The sequence below is a fragment of the Sapajus apella genome, unplaced genomic scaffold (assembly GCF_009761245.1).
Source record: "Sapajus apella isolate SASKATOON/1434 unplaced genomic scaffold, GSC_monkey_1.0 scaffold24, whole genome shotgun sequence".
Taxonomy (NCBI): Eukaryota; Metazoa; Chordata; class Mammalia; order Primates; family Cebidae; genus Sapajus; species Sapajus apella.
The window spans coordinates 11,003,407-11,029,390 of NW_022436964.1; the positions used below are offsets into that span (position 1 = coordinate 11,003,407).

General features: G+C 37.3%; 1 long non-coding RNA gene across 1 annotated transcript in view; it reads right to left on the reverse strand.

The window, feature by feature from the left end:
• Positions 1–1,671: 1,671 nt before the first annotated feature.
• LOC116559807 overlaps positions 1,672–25,984 on the reverse strand; it is an 83,062-nt gene continuing 58,749 nt past the window's right edge. The window contains exon 3 of the long non-coding RNA XR_004272637.1: positions 1,672–1,734. This is a non-coding gene — a long non-coding RNA (uncharacterized LOC116559807). The remainder of the gene's footprint in view (positions 1,735–25,984) is intronic.

Consider the following 25,984-nt stretch of genomic DNA (forward strand, 5'->3'; position numbering starts at 1 on the left):
AAAGCAGGAGGCATCACACTACTGGACTTCAAACTATACTACAAAGCTACAGTAATCAAAACAGCATGGTACTGGTACCAAAACAGAGATATAGACCAATGAAACAGAACAGAGGTCTCGGAGGCAACGCAACATATCTACAACCATCTGATCTTTGACAAACCAGACAAAAACAAGAAATGGGGAAAGAATTCCCTATTTAATAGTGTTGGGAAAACTGGCCAGCCATGTGCAGAAAGCAGAAACTGGACCCCTTCCTGACACCTTACACTAAAATTAACTCCAGATAGATTAAAGATTTACCTTAAGACCTAACACCATAAAAACGCTAGAAGAAAACCTAGGGAAAACCATTCAGGACATAGGCATAGGCAAGGACTTCATGACCAAAACACCAAAAGCATTGGCAACAAAAGCCAAAATAGACAAATGGGACCTAATCAAACTCCACAGCTTCTGCACAGCAAAAGAAATAGTCATTAGAGTGAATCAGCAACCAACAGAATGGGAAAAAATTTTTGCAATCTACCCATCTGACAAAGGGCTGATATCCAGAATCTACAAAGGGCTGATATCCAGAATCTACAAAGAACTAAAATAAATATACAAGAAAAAAACAAGCCCATTCAAAAGTGGGCAAAGGGTATGAACAGACACTTTACAAAAGAAGACATACATGAGGCCAACAAACCTATGAAGAAATGCTCATCATCACTGGTCATTAGAGAAATGCAAATCAAAACTACATTGGGATACCATCTCACGCCACTTAGAATGGCGATCATTAAAAAATCTGGAGACAACAAATGCTAGAGAGGATGTGGAGAAATAGGAACACTTTTACACTGTTGGTGGGAGTGCAAATTAGTTCAACCATTGTGGAAGACAGTGAGGCGATTCCTCAAGGACCTAGAAATAGAAATTCCATTTGACCCAGCAATCCCATTACTGGGTATATAGCCATAGGATTATAAATCGTTCTACTATAAGGACACATGCAGCCATATGTTCATTGCATCACTGTTTACAATAGCAAAGACCTGGAACCAACCCAAATGGGTATCGATGATAGACTGGACAGGGAAAATAGGGCATATATACACCATGGAATACTAAGCAGCCATAAAAAATGATGAGTTCATGTCCTTTGTAGTGACATGGATGAACCTGGAAACTATCATTCTCAGGAAACTGACACAAGAACAGAAAATCAAACACCACATGTTCCCACTCATAGGTGGGTGTTGAACAATGAGAACACATGGACATAGGGAGGGTAGCATCACACACTGGGGTCTGCACACGGGAAATAGGGGAGGGACAGTGTGGGGTGGGGAGTTGGGGAGAGATAGCATGGGGAGAAATGCCAGATATAGGTGATGAAGAGGAAGGCAGCAAATCACACTGCCATGTATGTACCTATGCAACAGTCTTGCATGTTCTTCACATGCACCCCAAAACCTAAAGTACGATAAAAAAAATAGCCATAGATTGAAACAAATGTGTTAAAGACCATTTCAACCAGAAAATGGTAGAGTGAATTAATAGATGAAATAATAAGGCTATTTGCACTAAATTTGGTTGTAAATTGCCTGTCAGTATTTTCATTTAACACCATTTTGAAAGAACTAACTAATGAAACAAGACAACAAGTTGAAGTTATACATATAAATGCTGAAAATGTACTTACATTTTAAAGAATATACTTTTATCTGTCTTAGAAGCATGAGAGACCTGAGGAAGATAAGATAGAATGAAATAATTAGTTGACTAAGTGTAAGGTAAATATTTAGCAACAATCTATTCAAAATAGAACTGAAACCAAAATACTGGTATAATACTGAAAACAATGCAAAATGAAAACGAATAATTTAGAGTGAAAATTTCAGATCTCAGATCTTGTTAATGTACAAAACCTACGTGTAAATAGACATCACAGAATGTTATGTTGAGTTTTAAAGGTAAATTTCATATATTAATAATTTTAATGGCAATCAAAATGGAAAAAATTAACAAAAATCTCACAAAATATTTTTTTAATATTCAGTGGGAAAAAAATTTAGAGGAAAATCTGAGAATGGCAAAAAGTTTAAGCAAAATTACTTTCTTATTATTCTATATGAAGTTTTAAAATATATCACAGCTACTAAAAGTACATTCATGTAATATGAATATACATAATTTGAAAAAAGAATTATTCATTTAATAAGTACTAATATAAGTTGCCTACTTATAAGAAAATACCTACGGATCTCTAGTTTCCATAGCAAATACATGTATATTTTATACAGATACATTTTTATTTTATTTTTCTTGTGGCTATGTAAAACTAAAAGACAAACAAGTATTTGGGAACTATTTGCAATACACATAAGAAACTAATCACTGTACACTTTCAGTTATGTGAAAAGCCTTATAAATTGTTAAATGGAAGAAAAAAACTCCTTTATCCAGTTTCCCATAAAGAAATGGTCACATAGCGTATAATACACATTAAAAAAATCAAAATGGCCATTATCAAGTACTCTGGCTACATCATAAGGAAAATAAAATAACAATGCAACCAAAACAATGTTGCCATTTTCACCTGTTCATTTAATTGACAAATATTTAAATAAAGCATTCTGACCAAAAAGAAAAGAGACAAAGGTATTGGTACTCCATTACATTATTTGTTGAGGTCTAACTAGGTAAAATATCATATGAAAGTAACATGGCAATTTCATTTAAATGAAATTTTTACATACTCTTTTATCCAGAAATCCCACTTTGAAGAAATTATTCTCTAGTTACTAGTACCAGAATGTAAAATGATTTTATATAAGAAGACACACAAAAATCACGTCATAGCATTGCGTGTTATGGCTAGACATAGAAATTATGACTCTCCTTCAATAGTAGTAGACTAAATAATTAATATAGAATATCATAAAACAAGAAAAAAGTGAATTTCATTTAAATATATAGTGACCAGAAAGACTGTTGTCATTAATGTCCTATTAATACATTGCATTTGTCTAAAAACTATTATATAAATACACCCGCTTTGATTTATCCTTTTGTTACAATTCTCACAGAATGCTATAACATTCAATATTTATTTATGTACGAGTATATTTCAGATATAATAATTTTGTGTTTGTGTGAATAAAAGAATGTGACTTTTGTACTGAACTCAGAGCCCTCAAATAAAAGAAACAGAATGAAAGAATCGATTCATTTTGATTACAAAATTGAGACTAGAAAAGCAGGCTGCTTTTATGGAAATAGGTATTTGGTTCGGTATGTAGCTTGTATAGAGAACATCATGGAAGATAAACTGCTTACTCTGTCCCTTCAATGATGGTTGTGATCTGAAACTGAAATGAACTATTTTGTTGCACATAAAAATTTACTTGTAAACATAATATTATTCCCTACTGTCTCTGACAATATTGTACAATTCCCTATCTTTACCCATTACATTCTGAACTGATAAACCCAGATCCGTATCACTGATCTGAAGCTCTGGACTTACATTCAACTGTATACAGCATATCTCTACTTTAATGTCTCATAAAACTTTCCATTTCAACAGGTTCATTGTTGAACTGATAGGAAGTGGGGTGGAAGAGCTTCAGACCAGGCTTGAACTTCCTATCTAATATTTAGTAGCTATGTGAGGTTGGACAATGTATTGTCTTTGTTAGCTTTCTGACTTACAGAATGTAGGTGTCAACAGCTACTTCATAGAAGATTAAATTATATTTGTGTGTGAGGAAACCTCTGGATAAACCCATCTTAAGAGAAGAAATTCTAGGTCCTTAACCATGTAACAATTGTCCTAGTTCTGTGATGAGGTGGACTTGTGACTTTCACTGGGAGAACATTGTTCTGCAAAACATATGTGTTAGATTCCCATGAGACTATATATATATGTGAAATTTAAAAGTACAGGGAAGAAAGTTGCCATATCTCATATAGTCTTTATAGAGTTCACTATGTTAGGATAATTTCTACGGTCTTGATGCCTTGTGTTACATCTATAATAGGAGAAAGATCTGATTTTAAAGAGCAGTAACTGAATAAAGGAAAGTTGTAATTGGATATAAATAACCGTCAGTCTTCTCAGGCTTTATCAAAAAAAGGTGGGCTCACCACCAGGGAGCAGCAATTGACTGTAGGAGGATGTATTTCCAACATTCCTTGTAATACCCATGTGGGTAGTGGAGATGAGGGACTGTGGGCATGCGGATCCTTCATTCTGTGTGGGCCTTTGCAGCAATTCAAGAATTCACCATTATTTGATGTTATCGTTGTTTAAAAGTAAAGAAACTCTGTTGAAAGGCATTTCTAATATTCTTTTTCTTGAGTTTTGACTTTTCACTATTTGCCTTTTAAAAAGAATGAATAATCTTGCAGGGCCTGCTGAGAAAGAGGGATTCCTCACCTCCATCTGTGCTTATACTTTGCCTAAAACAGTTTTGTATGTAGCATGCTGCCAGGTACCAAATAAATGCTCATTAAATTAAAGCTATCATTGTGTTCAGGAATTATTCTGCCTCTCAAGATACATGTAACTCTATTCATTGCTCTTACTTTAGTGAAAAATATTATTATGCATTCTTTGCCAGATCAGAAGCCTGAAAATCATCTTACCTTATAAACCTCTCTTTACTGCTGTCACTGCTCTACTAGGTTCTGGTGTTTTTATCTCCTGGCTGATACTTATTTGAGTCTCTACCTTTTTACCATAGCTGGCTTACATTTAGCCTTGCCTACTTTTCTCTTGGATGTTGCAGTAACCTCCCGCCGTCCAGTTTTACCCCATTCCATTCCCTATGCTGCTAACAAAATGAACTTTAAAAATCATGTGAATCTGATAAAATTCCAGTCCTCCAGTCTTCCTGTCCAGATTAAAGTTCTTAATTAGCTCTTAAAAGCTTTCAAAATACATTATCATTTACCAAGTTTAATCCTCATGATTTATTTCTTTTTCCACCCCAGTTATTCTACTACCAGTCATCAAAAAGCAACCATTGGTCTGCAATTTTGGCTACTTATAATTCCTTAAATATATTATTTCATGACTCTGTGCTTTCCCATATATGGTTCATACTACCTGAAACAATAGCAAAATTTATCCTATTATCCTGCCTAGATTTAGCTAGCATCAATTCATTCATAGTTAACGGAGCATCTTTTGCCTGAAAGGGGGCAATACGTGATGTGTTTTTATCCTCACAAAATTTACAGTTCACTCAGACTGGTAAGGTAGAAAAGACTTGAATTATTATTTCAGCTTTGATCTAGTGATTAAAATATCTGTTTTTGGTTTTAGGGTCTTCTGGTGTATCATGGTTTATAAAGTACCAAAACATGAACTTTGTTGTGGGGATAGAACCTTTATGAAATATATCCTTCAGCAGCTCATACATCTGCAGTATCATCCCTGAATCTCTGACAGCCTCAACCCTCCCAGGCTTCCTTTACTTCCTGGTTTTTGGAGCTCATTATCCTATATCCTGTCAATCTTCTGTTCAAGTAGCCTGACCCCCACCCACCATGATACAGGCAGAAAGGACTTTCTGATATCTGCTTTTGTCTCTACAGGGAGGTGATTCATTTCACTGTGGGCAGGACCATTCTTCCTGGACTGGTGAGCAGAAAAATCAAAATTGCAATTCCCAGATGTGGTGGTGTTCGAAGCTTCATTTAAGGTCACTGAACAGAACAGAAAGTTACCCAAGAAATAAGACCAGCTCTATCAGAGACCATGGAATCAGAATAACCTGGTTGCAGAAAGGATCAAAGTCATAGGAAGCACCAGGACCAGAGAACAGAAAATGGCTTATTTTATCATTGTAAAGACTCTTTAATATTTGTATCTCCTTACGACATAAGGATAAATGTTATCCTTTATGTTAATATACATAAATAAATTTATGCATTTAAATACAAATTATGTTTTTCTTGATGTTTTGGTATATATTTAATCTAAAATATATCAAGTATTTAATAGCACTACTTAGAAATATGTCCTAACTAATTAAACAGAAATCTTAGTATTATTACCTGAAATAAATCCTGAAAGATGAGTACTGTAATTTCACACTGAAATTGCAATCATTAATTTGATCTGCAAGGTAATCGGGCACCAGGCATTCAAGTCAGCAGATATCAGAGCATCATGGCCTAATCAGGTCAGTAATGGAAATGAATGTATCAGTAGTACTCAGAAGATTTGGTGGGTCAAGTCAAAAAGGAGATGCAGTTTTCTCATTCAGAACTACATTGCTGAGGAATCAAGCAAGAGATTTAGCAGTGGGAAAAGAGAATAAACCTTTTTATGTTGAAGGGAATGATTTGACTAGGCAAGCAAACAGATCAGAATGTAGCCTTGGAATCTGGTTAAGAAAAGTGAAGATCTCAATATTGCCTCTGATAAAAAATAATGTTCTACGAACTTCAGGAAATTTCTTGGAAGATAAAGATTTCTGTACTTTCCCTGCTGAATTTGTTGTGTATTTAGAACCTACAAATTGAAATTCTTAAACTAGTGATTTTTTTTTTAATTTAGACATAAAAATTAACATGAAACAAGACTTGAAATGTTTCTGTACTAGGTGATGAGATGAATTATGAGTGAGCCAAAGTAGCAATCAGTCTCATTTTAGTGTAAGTACATAAGTATTATATCTAACTTTTTTGGTGGGGGGGGAGGAGGAACAATCACATATAGCCTATATGCATAAGGAAGAGACCCAGAGGTATTTATGTGAGATTTTTGCTGCTAAATGTCAATCTGCCCAAAGTAGAACCTTACAGGCCCTGAAGGGTTAAACACTCCTCCCAAAGCACCTTTCAGCTAGAGAGCCTTGTATCAGGGGGAATAGAGCTCAATTTCTAATATGAATCAGTCTAAAGATAATTAGAAGGTTTAGTTCAGTCCCTAAAACCCTTCATATGAGAATTCAGGTGAGTTTCTGGGAGCACTAATGGACTTTGCCTCATCATAAATTCCATCTTGAACTTGCTTATTCTGAGTTACTTCTGTGTTCACCAAAGAGAAGTTAGTGTGAAATTTTATTGCTTGTTTTTCCTTTGCCTCAGGAACACCAAGTGACTAATCATCTAACCAGTGATTTGTCCCCCAGTTTGTCAAACTGGCAGGGTCAATCTTCATAGACTGCACTGAAGAGCCACAAACTGATGGAGCTGGAGGCTATGACCCTTAGCTGACTAACACAGGAACAGATAACCAAATACCACATGTTCTCATTTATAAGACGGAATTAAATGTTGAGAACACATGGACACAAGGAGGAGACCAACAGACATTGGGGATTGCTTGAGGGCAGAGGCGAGGAGGAGGAAGAGAAGCAGGAAAAATAACTATTAAGTACTAGGCTTCCTACCTGGGAAACAAAAAAGTCTGACAACAAACCCCCATGACACAAGTTCACCTATATAATGAACCTGCACATGTACCCTTGAACCTAAAATAAAAATTTAAAAAGGTTGAAAATAAGGCTAGCAAAACAATAAAAATAAATCCACTGAGTTACTTTTTCAGAGACCTGGGGGATAAATAACCGAGTCAAAATTGATCATTTTTTAAAAAATATTGTAAAATTTGGCATGAGACAATTTTACTTTGACACCCACCTCTACTCCTATAAGGAGAGGTTCTGAGAAGTCCAATGCCAAATCTTAGACAGAACCCAAGTTATAAACTAGATTTCTTAACTCTTGTTTGTCAGTTCAATTTGTTGAGCAATACTAACAGGTAGCACAATATTCAAGTCATTTGGCCCTTTACATTTAACTAGATGCAAATACACGTTGTACTTGTAGGAGCCACTTTTCCTTAAAGGAAAAAGGGCTTTCATTTTTCTGATAACTAAAATGGGCATAAGTATATAGCCTGCTTTACTTGTGGACCAGGATTCTTATGATGTTGACACAAAATAAGGTGTATGAAAATACCTAAAGTTGCTATGCATTAGTTGTTTTTGTTGTACTTCTCAAGTGGTTACATGATAATTTTTAAGATTTAAGGGGCAGATTTTTTTTTAAACTATAATTTTCTCTCTCAAGGATTAACCTCCTCATTGTGCTGTGTTACCAATGAAGAGGAAGGGGAGACAACTAAATTATGTGCTTTGTTGAAAATTTGGGCTGATCTGAGAACTACAATGAATTTGGGCAGAGATTCTCGAAGTATGGATCCCCCAGGCATTTTCAGAAATTCATGAGATAAAAACAATTTTCATAATAATGGTAAGCCACTATTTGTTCTGGAATCTTATTTTCTCAGGAGCATATAATTTTCCAGAGGCTATATGACATATGATATCACAAGAGATTAAATGCAGAAGGTTTCAGAATCCCACTGTCTTCTATTAATTCAGTCATCAAAATGCTTTTACAAATATAAAGCAATGCCACATTTTTCAAATTGTTATGGGACATTGGAAAGTATTCTTCAAAAAGGATGTTGTTTATATTAACATGTAATGAAATTACTTTTATTTTAAACTAAGCTAAAAATATAAATAGTTATAAAGTTTGTTTTAACTTGAAATATAGTAAATTTATATATACATACACTTATGTATATAAAATCAACATACACAGAAGCTCTTAGGGGTCCTCACTAATTCTCAGGGTATACAGGAGTAAGGAGGTCAAAAAAGTTTGAGAGGCAGTGACTTAAGAGGTTGATAGGGATATTCTCAGAAGGACGATCCAAGATGGCCGTTTAGGAACAGCTCAGGATCGCAGCTCCCAGTGAAAGCGCAGAGGGTGAGTGGACGCTGCGTTTTTATTGCCCACAGACTAGGAAATTCCTGGGCGGAGGTGCTCCACGGTCGCCAGCACGGCTGTTTCGGCCAGCGCGGCTGTGCCAGCCAGCGCCGCTGCTTTGCCCCGTGAGGCTGCTTTGTCGGCGCCCCGGAGCCGCGGTTCTCCATACAAAATACACTGGTCCAGGGGCCATTTTGGCTGGCGATTGGAGCCACGGGAAGTCGCCCATACGCCGGTTCAAAAAGGGGACTGAGCAGAGAACCAGGACAGTAGATTCCAGGGCAAAAAAAAAAAAAAAAAGCGCCACAAACCTCAGTGCCGCTGCTTAAGCCAGTGCAGTGAGTGGCCGCAGGGGAAAACAAACAGACCCCGGCGCCTCTTCAACAGGTGACTGGAACACCAACTTAAAAATGGCTCTGAGGCAGGGAGACAGGCGATCAGGCTCCGCTGGCCCCACCCCCACAAAAGAACAGCAACCAGAAACTCTGGATTGAGAGTTTCACAGCAAGCGCAGCTGAACCCGGGACGGTCCAACTCTGTGGGGGAGGGGCGTCCGCCATTACCGAGGCAGCCTGTCGTTGCCTAGGCAACCCGCCATTGCTGAGGCAGCCCGCCGTTGCCAAGGCAACCCGCCACAGCAGAGACTCTGCCCCAACAGAGGCGGGCCACCATCGCCAAAGCAGTTCTAACTACACCCATATAAACAGGACTGCAGGGAAGTTCACTCGGCAGCGGGGCAGAGCCCACAGCAGCTCAGCAAAGCTGCTATAGGCCGACAGTGACTAGGCTGCCTCCTTGCTGGGCTGGGCAGGTCTGAATGAAAACAAAAAAAAAAAAAAAAAAAGAAGGCGGCAGCATAACGGAAACTCATAAATAAAGCCCTAAATCCCTGTGACAGAGCACCTGGGAACAAAAAGCAGTTTATGAGTTCTGCTGCAGCAGACCTAAAAGTACCTGCCCAACATCTCTGAATGAACAACAACAGAGCTCGCAGCTCACCATTTGAGCTCCTATAAAGAAGAGACCGTCTCCTCAAGCAGCTCCCTGACCCCTATATATTCAAAAAGACACCTCATAAAAGGAAGATCAGATTGACACTAGGTGGGTATCCTTCTGGGACAAAGACAGCAGAAGAAGAAAACTGGTAACAACCCTTGCTGTTCAGCAGCTGCTGCAGGTGAACCCCAGGCAAGCAGGGCCTGGAGTGAACCTCAGCAGACCTACAGCAGAGGGGCCAGACTGTCAGAAGGAAAACCAAGAAACAGAAATAACCTCATCATCAACAAACAGAACGCCAATCTGAAAGATTTAATACCCAATCTGAAAGCCAGCAACTACAAAGTCGACAGGTGGATAAATCCTTAAAGATGGGAAGAAACCAGTGCAAAAAGGATGAAAACACCCAAAACCAGAACACCTCTCCTCCTAAAAGGGATCACAACTCCTCACCGGCATGGGAACAAGGTTGGATGGAGAACGAGTGTGATGAAATGACAGAATCAGACTTCAGAAGGTGGGTAATAAGAAACTTCTGTGAACTTAAAGAACATGTTCTAACCAAATGCAAAGAAACTAAGAACCTTGAAAAAAGATTTGACGAAATGCTAACGAGAATGGACAAAATAGAAAGGAATATAAGTGAATTGATGGAGCTGAAAAATGCAACACGAGAACTTTGTGAAGCATGCACAAGTATCAACAGCCGAATTGACCAAGCAGAAGAAAGGATATCAGACGTCGAAGATCAACTCAATGAGATAAAACGGGAAGGCAAGATTGGAGAAAAAAGGGTAAAAAGGAATGAACAAAGTCTCCAAGAAATGTGGGACTATGTGAAAAGACCTAATCTACGTTTGATAGGCGTACCCGAATGCGACGAAGAGAATGAATCCAAGCTGGAAAATACTCTTCAGGATATTATCCAGGAAAACTTCCCCAACCTAGCAAGGCAGGCAAACATTCAAGTCCAGGAAATACAGAGAACACCACAAAGATATTCGTCAAGAAGAGCAACCCCAAGCCACATAATCATCAGATTCACCAGGGTCGAAATGAAGGAGAAAATACTAAGGGCAGCCAGAGAGAAAGGTCGGGTTACCCATAAAGGGAAGCCCATCAGACTCACAGCAGATCTCTCAGCAGAAACCCTTCAAGCCAGAAGAGAATGGGTGCCAATATTCAACATCCTTAAAGAAAAGAACTTTCAACCCAGAACCTCCTATCTAGCCAAACTAAGCTTAATAAATGAAGGAAAAATAAAATCCTTTGGGAACATGCAAGTACTCAGAGATTTCGTCACCACCAGGCCACCTCTACAAGAGCTCCTGAAAGAGGCTCTACACATATAAAGGAACAACAAGTACCAGCTCAACTAAAGGGCAAAACAGCCAGCTAGCACCAAAATGGCAGTATCAAATTCACACATAACAATATTAACCCTAAATGTAAATGGACTAAATACCCCAATCAAAAGACACAGACTGGCAAATTGGATAAAAAGACAAAACCCATCGGTGTGCTGTATCCAGGAAACCCATCTCACATGCAAGGATACACAAAGGCTCAAAATAAAGGGATGGAGGAAGATTTACCAAGCAAATGGAGAGCAAAAAAAAGCAGGAGTTGCAATTCTCATCTCTGATAAATTAGACTTTAAAGCAACAAAGATCATAAGAGACAAAGAAGGACATTACATAATGGTAAAAGGATCAATGCAACAAGAAGAGCTAACGATCATAAATATATACGCACCCAATACAGGAGCACCCAGATACATAAGGCAAGTTCTTAATGACTTACAAAGAGACTTAGACTCCCACACAATAATAGTGGGAGACTTTAACACCCCATTGTCAACATTAGACAGATCAACCAGACAGAAAATTAACAAGGATATCCAGGACTTGAACTCAGACCTGGACCAAGCAAACCTAATAGACATTTACAGAACTCTCCACCCCAAATCCACAGAATATACATTCTTCTCAGCACCACATCACACCTACTCTAAAATTGACCACATAATTGGGAGTAAATCACTCCTCAGCAAATGCAAAAGAACGGAAATCATAACAAGCAGTCTCTCAGACCACAGTGCAATCAAGTTAGAACTCGGAATTCAAAAACTAACTCAGAACGGCACAGCTTCATGGAAACTGAACAACTTGCTCTTGAATGTTGACTGGATAAACAATGAAATGAAGGCAGAAATAAAGATGTTCTTCGAAACCAACGAGAATGAAGACACAACATACCAGAATCTCAGGGACACATTTAAAGCAGTCTCTAGAGGAAAATATATAGCAATAAGTGCCCACATGAGAAGCAAGGAGAGATCAAAAATTGACACCCTATCGTCAAAACTGAAAGAGCTAGAGGAGCAAGATCAAAAAAACTCAAAGTCTAGCAGAAGACAAGAAATAACAAAGATCAGAGCAGAACTGAAGGAGATAGAGACACAAAAAACCCTTCAAAAAATCAATAAATCCAGGAGCTGGTTTTTTGAAAAGATCAACAAAATAGACAGACCACTAGCCAGATTAATAAAAAAGAAAAGAGAGAATAAACAAATTGATGCAATAAAAAACGATAAAGGGGATATCACCACAGATTCCACAGAAATTCAAACCATCATCAGAGATTATTACAAACAACTCTATGCACACAAACTAATAAACCTGGAAGAAATGTATAAATTCCTGGACACTTGCCTCCTGCCAAGCCTAAACCAGCAAGAAGCCGAAACCCTGAACAGACCCATAACAAGGTCTGAAGTTGAGGCAACAATTAAGAGCTTACCACCCAAAAAAAGTCCAGGTCCAGATGGGTTCACAGCTGAATTCTACCAGACATACAAAGAGGAGCTGGTACCATTTCTTCTGAAACTATTCCAAACAATACAAAAAGAGGGAATTCTTCCCAAATCATTTTATGACACCAACATCATCCTGATTCCAAAACCCGGCAGAGACTCAACAAGAAAAGAAAACTTCAGGCCAATATCCATGATGAACATAGAAGCAAAAATCTTCAATAAAATACTGACAAGCCAATTGCAACAGCACATCAAAATGCTTATCCACCATGATCAAGTAGGCTTCATCCCGGGGATGCAAGGCTGGTTCAACATACGCAAGTCTATAAACGTAATTCACCACATAAACAGAACCAAAGACAAAAACCACATGATTATCTCAATTGATGCAGAGAAGGCCTTTGACAAAATTCAGCAGCCCTTTATGCTAAAAACACTCAATAAGCTAGGTATCGATGGAACGTATCTCAAAACAATAAAAGCTATTTATGTCAAACCAACAGCCAATATCATACTGAATGGGCAAAAACTGGAAGCATTCCCCTTGAAATGTGGCACCAGACAAGGATGCCCACTCTCACCACTGCTATTCAATATCGTATTAGAAGTTCTAGCCAGAGCAATCAGACAAGAAAAAGAAATAAAGGGCATTCAAATAGGAAAGGAGGAGGTCAAACTGTCTCTATTTGCAGACGACATGATTGTATATCTAGAAGACCCCAATGTCTCAGCCCCAAATCTCCTGAAACTGATAAGCAAGTTCAGCAAAGTCTCAGGATACAAAATCAATGTGCAAAAATCACATGCATTCCTATACACCAATAACAGACTTAAAGAGAGCCAAATCAAGAACGAACTTCCATTCACAATTGCCACAAAGAGAATAAAATACCTAGGAATACAACTAACAAGGGATGTAAAGGACCTCTTCAAGGAGAACTACAAGCCACTGCTCAACGAAATAAGAGAGGACACAAACAGATGGAGAAACATTCCATGTTCATGGTTAGGAAGAATCAATATCGTGAAAATGGCCATACTGCCCAAAGTAATTTACAGATTCAATGCTATCCCCATCAAGCTACCAATGACCTTCTTCGCAGAACTGGAAAAAACCACCTTAAACTTCATGTGGAACCAAAAGAGAGCCCGCATAGCCAAGTCAATTCTAAGCAAAAAGAACAAAGCGGGGGGCATCACACTACCAGACTTCAAACTATACTACAAGGCTACAGTAATCAAAACAGCATGGTACTGGTACCAAAACAGAGATATAGACCAATGGAACAGAACAGAGGTCTCGGAGGCAACACAACATATCTACAACCACCTGATCTTTGACAAACCAGACAAAAACAAGCAACGGGGAAAGGATTCCCTGTTCAATAAATGGTGTTGGGAAAGCTGGCTAGCCATGTGCAGAAAGCAGAAACTGGACCCCTTCCTGACACCTTACACTAAAATTAACTCCAGATGGATTAAAGACTTAAACATAAGACCTAACACCATAAAAACCCTAGAAGAAAATCTAGGCAAAACCATTCAGGACATAGGTGTAGGCAAGGACTTCATGACCAAAACACCAAAAGCATTGACAACAAAAGCCAAAATAGACAAATGGGACCTAATCAAACTCCCCAGCTTCTGCACAGCAAAAGAAACAATCATTAGAGTGAATCAGCAGCCAACAGATTGGGAAAAAATTTTTGCAGTTTACCCATCTGACAAAGGGCTGATATCCAAAATTTACAAAGAACTAAAACAGATTTACAAGAAAAAAACAAACAAGCCCATTCAAAAGTGGGCAAAGGATATGAACAGACACTTTAGAAAAGAAGACATACATGAGGCCAACAAACCTATGAAGAAATGCTCATCATCACTGGTCATTAGAGAAATGCAAATCAAAACTACATTGAGATACCATCTCACGCCGGTTAGAATGGCGATCATTAAAAAATCTGGAGACAACAGATGCTAGAGAGGATGTGGAGAAATAGGAACACTTTTACACTGTTGGTGGGAGTGTAAATTAATTCAACCATTGTGGAAGACAGTGTGGCGATTCCTCAAGGACATAGAAATAGTAATTCCATTTGACCCAGCAATCCCATTACTGGGTATATATCTAAAGGATTACAAATCGTTCTACTATAAGGACACGTGCACACGAATGTTTACTGCAGCACTGTTTACAATAGCAAAGACCTGGAACCAACCCAAATGCCCATCAATGATAGACTGGATAGGGAAAATGTGGCACATATACACCATGGAATATTATGCAGCCATAAAAAACGATGAGTTTGGGTCCTTTGTAGGGACATGGATGAACCTGGAAACCATCATTCTCAGCAAACTGACAGAAGAGCAGAAGATCAAACACTGCATGTTCTCACTCATAGGGGGATGTTGAACAATGAGAACACATGGACACAGGGAGGGGAGCACTACACATTGGAGTCAGTTGCGGGGAAATAGGGGAGGGACGGTGGGGGGTGGGAAGCTGGGGAGAGATAGCAAGGGGAGAAATACCAGATGTAGGTGATGGGGAGGAAGGCAGCAAATCACACTGCCACGTGTGTTCCTATGCAACAATTTTGCATGTTCTTCACATGTACCCCAAAACCTAAAATGCAATAAAATAAATAAATGGGAAAAAATAAAAGAGGTTGATAGGTCCCACATAGGTGACTGGATTGTGGAGGTGCACAGATAAGGAGTAATAATATTAATACATAAAATATTGATAACACTTGAGAGTTTACAGATTGCTTTTCATCTCATTTAATGGCTTGAATCCACAGTTCTTGCATTACTAGATGGTGGTCCTTCCTATCACTTCTCCAATCCCCATACCTTCTCAATTGGGTGCAATGTTGAAGACTTGGCAAAGGTCATTTCTGCTGCCAAGTTCTTAATATCAGAAAAATGGAGTAGTAAATTCTGATTCCAAAAATGAGAATCAAGAAAAATGTGGAGAATTGGTCTTTACTTCAGGCTCAATTACCTTTTATGAGCTATAGTAGCGTCCTTCAAGGTGAGATTTGGAGATTTACACTGTTCCAGTTAGTATTTAGATACTGTTCCTCCATAGGTACTGCTGGCTCTACTTTTCCTTTCTTGAGGCTACTCACAGAATTCTTTTGACAGGCTTTTCAAAGGTCCTCAGCTCTCTGAGGTGTCTACTATCTTTTCTTTATTCCAGTATATCTAGACCCTTTTAAAACCTATTGTTGTGACACCCCTGCTTCCTGTCTGTCCTTTCCTTCCAGGTTATCAATATTTCTGCTCCATTCCCTACCCTAAGCTTTATTTTATTTAGTGTTTGCTGGTTGGAGATGTGGAGAGTTTAATATTTCTGTGAAAAAGGCACAGGGTAAGAAGGGAGAAAAAAATCTTGTTCTGTCTTGTCGTGGAATGTATTCAGACTCCGAAGGAGAGAAGTGAGCATGTGCCATGTGGAAAGAGCAGGATAAAAAGTGCCACTCAGGAGAAATAAATTCAGATGTGGAAGACTAGGTGGAAGCCTATTTATGCTTCTCTTGATTGCAGTCAAAACAAACTTAAACTCAGATGAAAAGTTATTATATTTGAAATGACATTTTTAGAAGCTAGGAAGGCTACAAAAACCATTTTGTGAGAGGTTTGAGCCAATCTTCCGGTAAGGGCTTACTGCCTACAAAATTCTTAACTCTAGGATGTTTAGACTAATGGTAAGTGGAGAAGACAGCAACCTGAAAAGATTAAGAAAGAAAAGGGAAAAGATGGAAAGGAAAATAAAGGAAACAACAACAAAAGCATCATTTGTGAGTGTCATTGCAGGTTGCTAAAATCTTAGGGACAGGAAAAAAGACAAGCACTTATATGTGGGGCAAAGGCTAAAAAGGAATATGGAAAAAATAATTTTTCTAGTAAGCTGGTGTGACAGTAGTTTACTTTGTTTCCTTTCTTTCAACATATATATTGATTTTTAGTTGTTTCATTGTTTTTTGAATAGCCTTTTGAAACTTAGTCCTTGGGAACCAATGAATAATCACATAATTAATTTGCCAGGCTGGAAACAGGATTTAAAAAGTACTAACAACCTTGAGGAAGAAAATAGCTAGAAGTTAAATAAACAATTAGGTTGCAAATTGAAGTGCCAACACAGGCACTAATTAGTCTGCTGAGGTCACTTTTTATAGACTTTTGAAAATAGGTGTCATTCAGTATATTCATCATAAAGAAAGAAAGGTATCATTTCTTGTTCTCCAGCTCAGAAACATTTTTCATGAGAACTGGCCAGTCAAGCCAAACACTACCCCTCCTTATTTGCCTGGAAATGTCTGCAATTACTTTTATACTTGTGGTTAAACAAAACAAAAACAGGATGAACAATTTATCCAAAATGATTATTTAAAAAGTTCTCAGTTCTGACAGAGATTGATGCTTTCCAGTTTTCTCTTCTGTGTACAGAAAATTTGGTTTCATTAACTTACAATTTTGAGAAAGAACAAGGAGTTCGAAACACAAGAATAATATAGTGGGCTTCAGTAAGAAAATGTGTAGTTTTCAACTGGGAAGGAAAGTTAGCCATATGCCTTGAGCAACTCTAGAGGAGCAGAGACAGTAAACCCCTACAATGAATTACCCAGGAGAGATGCTGGGAAAGAATCAAACACAACAAAAGAAAAATAAAAATAAAACTGAATAAATGAAACCTCTTTAATTTTGGCTTATTTCTTGTCTTAGTCTTCTTCTAACATTCAGCTATAAAAAATAAGATAGGTTTTTGAATTTTCGAAGTTGAATAGTCAGACTTCAGATTAGAATGTGATGAAGTGGGGAAAATCTCAAACCCTCATTGTCCTGTGTCTGCTTTTATTTTTGGATTTTGTACTATACTCCATATGATCTTTGTTTATATGCACGCCTCATTTTCATCAGCACATAATGAACTCTTTGAGGTTGAAATTGAAGATCTGTTCACCCATATGCTCTACAATGGTTATGATGGTATTTTTATAAAAGCAGGTCAAGTTTGTTGAGTAAATGAAGTAGAGGTATTATCATGTCACTGATTCTTATTTGTATTTGTGTTTGCAACCTAGTTGGACAAGAAAATACTAGATACATGTCTTTCATTCTATTTTCTCAATGCCTATTATTGCCAAAGCAAGCATTGTCCTAGGGAGATAATAGAGATTTCCTCTTAAATAAATCAGTGCTTCTGCTGCCATGTTTCCTTTGGAAGAATCCAAGTCCATCTAACTGCCTTCTGATTGCATAGATGTGTGAATTTATGAAGCATGAGGACTTTCATAAAGTTTCTGGTTTTAGTAAGTCAACATGAACAGATGATCAGAATTAACATTAATTTAAAAGCAAAATCCTTATATTCTATTATTGTTTTGTATATAGTGCCTAGTATAGTAGATATCACATAGTAGAGACCCAAAAAATGTTTGTTGACTTTATTACTAAGTGATGTCTAGTGTTAAGTGTTTGAAGAAAATGTAGAGTTTACCATATCCTTAACCTACAGGAAAAAAAAATTGATGCCCAGAAATTTAAAGAATTCTGTCACATCAGACAACTAATTCATGGCAAAATGGGATCTAGAACCCTACTGTTTTGACTTCCAGCCCAATTTTGAGTCACTAGAACATGCAGCAGTGCCACTTCTAGATTCATCTTCTGAGCAAATTAAATGTTAGAGAAGATAATGGTACACTATTTTAAAAGCAGCTTCAATACTTCCCCTAAAAAACGAGCTTTGGAGTAGCTAAGACTCACTACATTTTTTAATAGAACCTTCTATAAAATGACTATCACCTTCACAAAATTAAATTGTTTATATCAAAGTCAGGCAAACTTCTACTGTATATGCAGTCACCTGCTTTGATGATAAATACTCTTACAAAGGATTTTAAATATAATCTGAGGTCATAATGTTTTACCTAAAGGGAATATATAGTAAGAACTAACACTTTCTATTTATGATCCAATTCCTATTTTAATCGTTTATTATAGGAAACATCTTATTCCTGTTTGGAAGTAAATGCCATTTCTGCTAGAGAGTCTTAATATAATGATAATAATCAAGATATTTGTGGTTCTATAATAGACAACACTTTATTACACATTATTCACTAGTAGGGCATTATTACTTTATTTTAAATACCTCTTCTCTTAACTAATGTTAATCAATAACTGGTATTTAAATGAGTTACAAATTTCTTATGAAAACATCTGAAGTAATTGCCTTTCATTAGCAGTGTGGGGATAATGTCAACTGATAAAATTCTGGAAAAGTTCAAGATTCTTACCTTGAGAAAATCCAGAGAAACATAAAGGTCCTGAATTACTTTAGGACTGTCATTATGTTTCTCTCAGATCCAAATGTCATTGAAACCCCTTTCCAAAACTGTGAGCAGATTTACTGGTTATGAGTACATCACTTACTCTTGTTGAAAATTGACTTTTCTAATAAGATAAGGTTATAAGTACAAGGATGTTAATTATAGCATTAATTCTGATAGAGAAAAGTTGTAATAAACTTAAATGTCTCAATATGAGAATGAGAAAATGCAATAATTAAAAAACTTTAACAAAATGATGCAAGTCTCTATGTTAACATCCTAAGACAGTAGAGAAAAAGATGAAGTTGTAGAAATAGTTATTTACAACATACAGATCACATAAAAATATATAACATTATAGTAAATATGAAACTTTTATATATAAATTTATAGAAAAATGTCAAAAGGAACACACATAAAATTGATGATAGCAGGAAATTCTGAGAAAAGAGCAGAAGCATATGCTTGGCAGTGGGAAAGAGAAGGTCAAAAGGGAATATGTCTTACTTGCAACATTTTATTTATTACAAAGAAAATGTATTACTGTTTTATGTGTGTGATTTTTAACTGTTTTAAAAGTAAATGAGAAGGGTCTTATAACTTCTGCTTTGATATGTAAAGAGCTTTGAAGTCATCACTCCTGTTCTTACAAGAAAAGCATGAAAAAATAAAATCAACAACTCTTCTTCGATCCATCAGAGAAATGAGATCACAAGGAAAACCGTAACTTCAAAAACTAGAGAGACAGGTATATATGGAGGATTACAGCTGACCTGGAGAAGATCCACTGGAGATAGTAACTGTTTGACACATTTAAATTGAAATTAACAAATTGCTGAAATCTGAATATCCACTGGCTTGATTATTAAATTCTTGAGGGCACAGTCAGGGCATTCACTCTTTAATGAGAGGAATTAAGACAAAAGACCCAGAATAGCAAACACAATATTGGAAAGAGAACAAATTCAGAGGACTGGCATTAACTGATTTTTAGACTTACCATAAATCTACACTAAAAAAGAGAGTGTCATACTGATAAAATAATAGGCAAATAAATCAGTGAAACAAAATAGAGAACACAGAAATAGATACACATAATGTAGCCAACTGATCTTTGACAAAAAAACAAAGACAATTCAGTGTAGAAAGATTGTCTTTTCAGCAAGTTGTGCTGGAACAACTGGACCAGATGCAAATAAATAAATAGAGTCCAGATGCAGAGCTTACACTTTCACAAAAACTAACTCGAAATAGATCACAGATGTAAATGTAAAACACAAAACTATAAAAGTTCTAGAAGAGAACACAGAAGAAAATATAGGTGATCTTCAGTTTTCAGATACAACACCAAAGCCTGTTGCATTTAAAAAAAAGGATAAATTGGCCTTCATTAAAATGAAAGACTTGTACTCTGCTAAGAAGCCACAAACCGGAAGAAAACATTTTCAAAGTACATATCTGATAAAGGACTTATGTCGAAAATTACAAAACAACTCCTCAGACTCAATAGTAAGAGAACAACTCAATAAAAAATGAGCAAAATATCTGAAAGACACTTTGCCAAAAATATACACAGATGACAAATAAGCTTATAAAAAGATGCCTCATATTATATGTCATTAGGAAATTGCAAACTAAAACAACAACAAAATATCATTGCATGGCTATTAGAATGACTAAAATCCAAATCACCGATATCACCAAATGTTAATGAAGATATGAAGCAACAGTAACCCTCATTCATTGTTGGTGGGAACTGGTACAGCTACTTTGGAAGAATGTTTGGCAGTTTCTTACAAAGCTGAACACAGTCTTACCGTATGATTCAGAAACTGTGCTCTACATATATACTCAAATGAATTAAAACTTATGTCCACACAAAAAAACTGCACATGAATGTGTATAGCAGCTTTATTCATAATTACCAAAGACTGTAAATAATAAAGTTGTCCCTCAATAGTCCAATGGACAATACCTGTGGTATATCTATACAATGGAATATTACCTGCATTAAAAAGGAATGAGCTGTCAAGCCATGAAAATACATGAAGAAACTTCGGCACACCTCACTAAGTAAAAAAGCTAATCTAAAGAGGCTACACACTGTATGATTTCTGTCACACATCATTCTGGAAAAGGTAAAACTGTAGAGACAATAAAAAAATCAATGACTTTCAAGGGTGAGTGGAGTGAGCTAAGACCTAGGGATTTTTAAGATGGTGAAACTATTGTGTAATGTGATAGTCTAATGAATCTGTGGAATTTTGTATTTATCAAAACCCATGGAACTGTACAGCACAGAGCAAACTAGAATGTAACCTATGGACTATAATTATTATATTTTAAAAGTTAGAGCCACGGATGGTGTTGGAGAATTGACTGGGAGAGGATATTAAAAAATTTATGGACTACTGGTAATATTCTATATCTTGATTTTGGTGATATACATTTACCAAAACTCATTTAATCACATATAGAATAAGTACATGTTATTATATGTAACTTATACCTCAATAAAGTTAATTTTTAAAATAGTGGTTGACAATAAAAGACGATTTCTTTTTTTTCTCTTAATTTCTTTAAAAGATAACTCACTTTTTAGTGCAAAAATTATGACATTATACAAGATATGATAGTGACATCACAAAATATGTGGCATAAACAGAACTGTACAATTCCCTATATTTTATATGATATGATTTAAAATTTACTCCAAGTAGAAGGTGATAAGCTGAAAATACATATTGTGATTCTTAGAACCACACCCTTAGAACAGCATTGTGGTGCATGCCTGTAATCCCAACTACTCGGGAGGCTGAGGCAGGAGAATTGCTTGAACCCAGGAGGCAGAGGTTGCAGTGAGCCAAGATCATGCCATTGTACTCTATCCTGGGTAATAGAGCAAGACTCCATCTCAAAAAAACAAACAAACAAAAAAAACTACCTTAGACTAGATGATTTATGAAAAAAGAGATTCAATTGACTCACAGTTCTGGAAGCTTAATAGGAAACATGACTGGGAGGCTTCAGGAAACTTAAAATCATAGGTAAGTGCCACACATTTTTAAACCATCATATCTCATGAGAACTCACTATCATGAGAATAGCAAGGGGAAAAACTGCACCCATAATCCAATCACCTCTCCTCACGCCCCTCTTTCAATTTGACATGAGGTTTGAGCAAGGACACAAATCTAAGCCATATCATTGTTCTCCTGGCCCCTTCCAAATCTTGTGTCCTTCTCACATTGCAAAATATAATTAACCTTTCTCAAAAGTCCCCCAGTTTTAACTGATTTCAGCATTAACTTAAAAGTCCACATTCTGAAATCATATCTGAGACAAGGTAAGTGACTTCCACTCATGAACATGTAAAATCAAAAGTTAGTTACTTCCAAGATGCAATGGGGGTACAGGCATTAGGTAAAAGGGAGAAATTGGCCAAAACAAAGGGCCTACAAGTCCCATGCAAGTCTGAAACCCAGCAGGGCAGACATTGCATCCTAAATCTCTAAAATAATCTCCTTTGACTCTATGTTTCAAATCCAGGGCATGCTGATGCAACAGGTAAGCTTCCAAGGCCTTGGACAGCTCCACCCCTGTTTCTCTGCAGGGTACAGTTTCCAGAACTGCTTTCACAAGCTGGTGTTGAGTGCCTATGGCCTTACCAGGTGCACAGTACAAGCTGTCAATGGATCTACCATTCTGGGGTCTGGAGAATGGTGGCCCACTTCTCACAGCTCCACTAGGCAGTGTCCCAGTTGGAATTCTGCGTGAGGGCTCCAACACATTTTCCCTCTGTACTGCCCTAGTAGAGGGTCTCCATGAGGGCTTTGCCTCTGTGGTAGACTTTTGCCTGGATACCTAGATATTTCCACATACCCTCTGTAATCTAGGCAGAGGATTCAAAACCTCAATTCTCCCCTTCTGCCCACTTGTAGGCCCATAACCATATGGAAGCTGCCAAGGCTTGGGGCTTGCACCTTCTGAAGCCATGGCCCAAGGTATACCTTGGTTCCTTCTAGCCACAGCTGGAGCTGCTAACTAGGATGCAAGCTGCCATGTTTTGAGACTGCACAGAGCAGGGGTCCTGGGTCTGGCCCATAAAATCATTTTTTATTCCTAGGCCTCTGGGCCTGTGTTTTGAGGAGCTGCCAGGAAGGTTTCTGACTTCCTCTGGAGACATTTTCCTCATAGTCTTGTCTATTAACATTCTGTTCCTTTTCACTACGTGGATTTCTGCAACAGGCTTTTATTTCTCCTAGAAAATAGGTTTTTCTTTTCTACTGCATAACTGCGATGCAAATTTTCCTAACTTTAATGCTCTGCTTCCTTTATAATTATACATTTTATTTTCAAATAATCTTTGTTCACACAAATGAATGTACATGTTGAGAAACAGTCAAGTCAAATCTTGAATGTTTTGCTGCTTAAAAATTTCTTCTGCAAGATAACCTAAATCATCTCTCTCAAGCTCAACATTCCAGAGATCTCTGGGCTAGGGGCAAAATGCTGCCAGACTCTTTGCTAAAGTAAAGGAACAGTGACCTTTACTCCAATTCCCAATAAGTTTCTCAGCCCCATCTGAGACTACCTCAGCCTGGACTTTCTTTTACATACCTCTATCAGCATTTTCATCAAAACCATTCAACAAGCCTCTAGGAAGTTCCAAACATTCCCACCTCTTACTGTCTTCTTCTAAACCCACCAAACTGTTGTAACATCTGTCTATTACCCAGTTCCAAAGTTGCTTCCACATTATCAGGTATCTTTATAGCAGTACTCCACTCTTGGTACCAATTTTCTGTATTAGTCCATTCACAAACAGCTACAGAAAACTACCTGAGATTGGGTAATTTATGAAGAAAAGAGGTTTAATTCACTCACAGTTCCACAGGATTAACAGGAAGCATGACTTGGAGGTTTCAGGAAACTTACAATCATGGTAGAAGGTGAAGAGAAAGCAGGCACCTTCTTAACATGGTGGTAGAGAGAGAGAGTGAAGGGGGAAGTGTCACACACTTTTATACCATCAGATTTAATGATAACTCACTCATTGTCATGAGAATAGCAAGGAAAGAAACTGTCCCCATGATCCAATTATCTCCTATTGGCCCCTCCTCCAATTCAGCATGAGATTTGGGTGGGGACATAAATCCAAACCATATCAATAATGATGCCACCTGCATTGGTTAGAACAACCTTCTTACTCAGTCTACCAATCAAATATGGGTCTCTTCTGGAGACATACCATCACAGACACAACCAGAAATAATGTTTACTAGCAATTTGGGCATTTCTTAGCCTTCTCAAGTTGACACATAAAATTAACCATTACAATTCCACAACTTGTCAACCTGGGCCTCAGTCATATGTCTCCTTAAACCATACTTGATCCTCAGTAAAGAGAATAACAGGGTCACTAGTCCACCTAACATGATACAACTGTATCCCACATGTTGCTAAAATTGAACTAGTCCCTTTCTAAGAAGAAATGGTAAAGTCCTTGAGTGCTGTTTACTATTCTCATATCTTTTAACTACTTTTATGTAAAATCAAGAATACTTAAATAACGATATAAAGCCAATATATGTTGTGTATAAGAGAATAAGAGAGGAAAGATAGCAAATATACTTAATACATATTTGTATGTATACACAAATATTTTCACAACAAAATAAAAAGGAACTACTCATAATTACAAACCTTGTCTCTGTAACTGGTAACATAGTCATAGCTGATATTATTTTATTACACATTATGTATTCCCTTCGTCTTTAGCAATAACCTCATCTAGTTGTGGTTCTTTTCCGAGTACAGTGATCCAAACTCCTATACCTAAAGGATCTGGGTCATTTATAGTAGTGTGGATTGAGTTGTGGTTTTTCATTGACCTTAATCACAGGACTTCAATCATGGTTTATACCAAGAGACACTCTGAAAGAATTACATGTGTTTCAGATATATTTGTCCTTATCTCCATTGTGAAGTAGTAGCCCATTTTCACCTTGGTATTAAAGACCAGTTATTCCAACCAACACTGTAGCTCCCTTCTTTGATGCTTGATTCAGAGACAAGGAGTCCAAAACGGGTGAATGCCAGTCTTAACTTCCATTTCAATAACATCATTGTCTCTCCTAGTGGAAACATTTCTCCTTATGAAACTAGACCTGCAGGGCAGCAGAGGGTAGGGCCTTGGGAACAGTAAACAAAAAATTTTGCTAGTGGGTCACAAGGGGTAATATTTAGTGGTACCACTTTTATTTCCAATCTTTGGTGTATAGATCTGTAAATCTTAGCTCTGGAAGAAACAACACCATATGTTCAGTGCTGCTTCAGACCATATACAGCATTCTGGAAATCCTTGCCTCAGTCTTGCAAAGTATTGTCACCAGCTATGAGACTTCAAAGGCCATTTCACTATTCTATGAAACCAGTTGCTTCAGAATAGTGAGAAATATGACAAAATCAATGAATTCCATAAATATGGGTCCATTATTGTACTTCTTTTGCTGTGAAATAAATTTCTTGATAAGAAGCAATGGTATGTAGACAAACATAATGATGGATAAGGCATTCTGTAAGTCTGTGAAGGGTAGTTTTGGCAGGAACATTGTATGTAGATCTGTATCCAGAGTAAGTGTCTCTTCTGGTAAGGAAAAACTCTGCCATTTCCATGATAGAAATGATACAATGTAATCAAACTACCACTGGATCAGCTGGCTGATCACTCTAGAGTGTCATGCCAAATGGGGAGCTCAGTACTGGTCTCTGGGAAGTCAGCAGTGACTGTAGACAAGTCAGACTCGATGAGTGGAAACTCATGTTGCTGAGCCCATGCATAACTCCTGCCTGGTCACCATGGCAACTTTGCTCATGATCTTATTGGGCAATGACAGGGGTTGCTGGGGAAAGAGGCTGTCTGGTATTCAGAGAGCAAGTTATCCTCTCTGTTTGATTATTAAAATCTTCCTCTGCAGTAGTCACTCTTTGGTAAACATTCACAGAGAACACAAATATCTTTATGGCTTTTTGACTA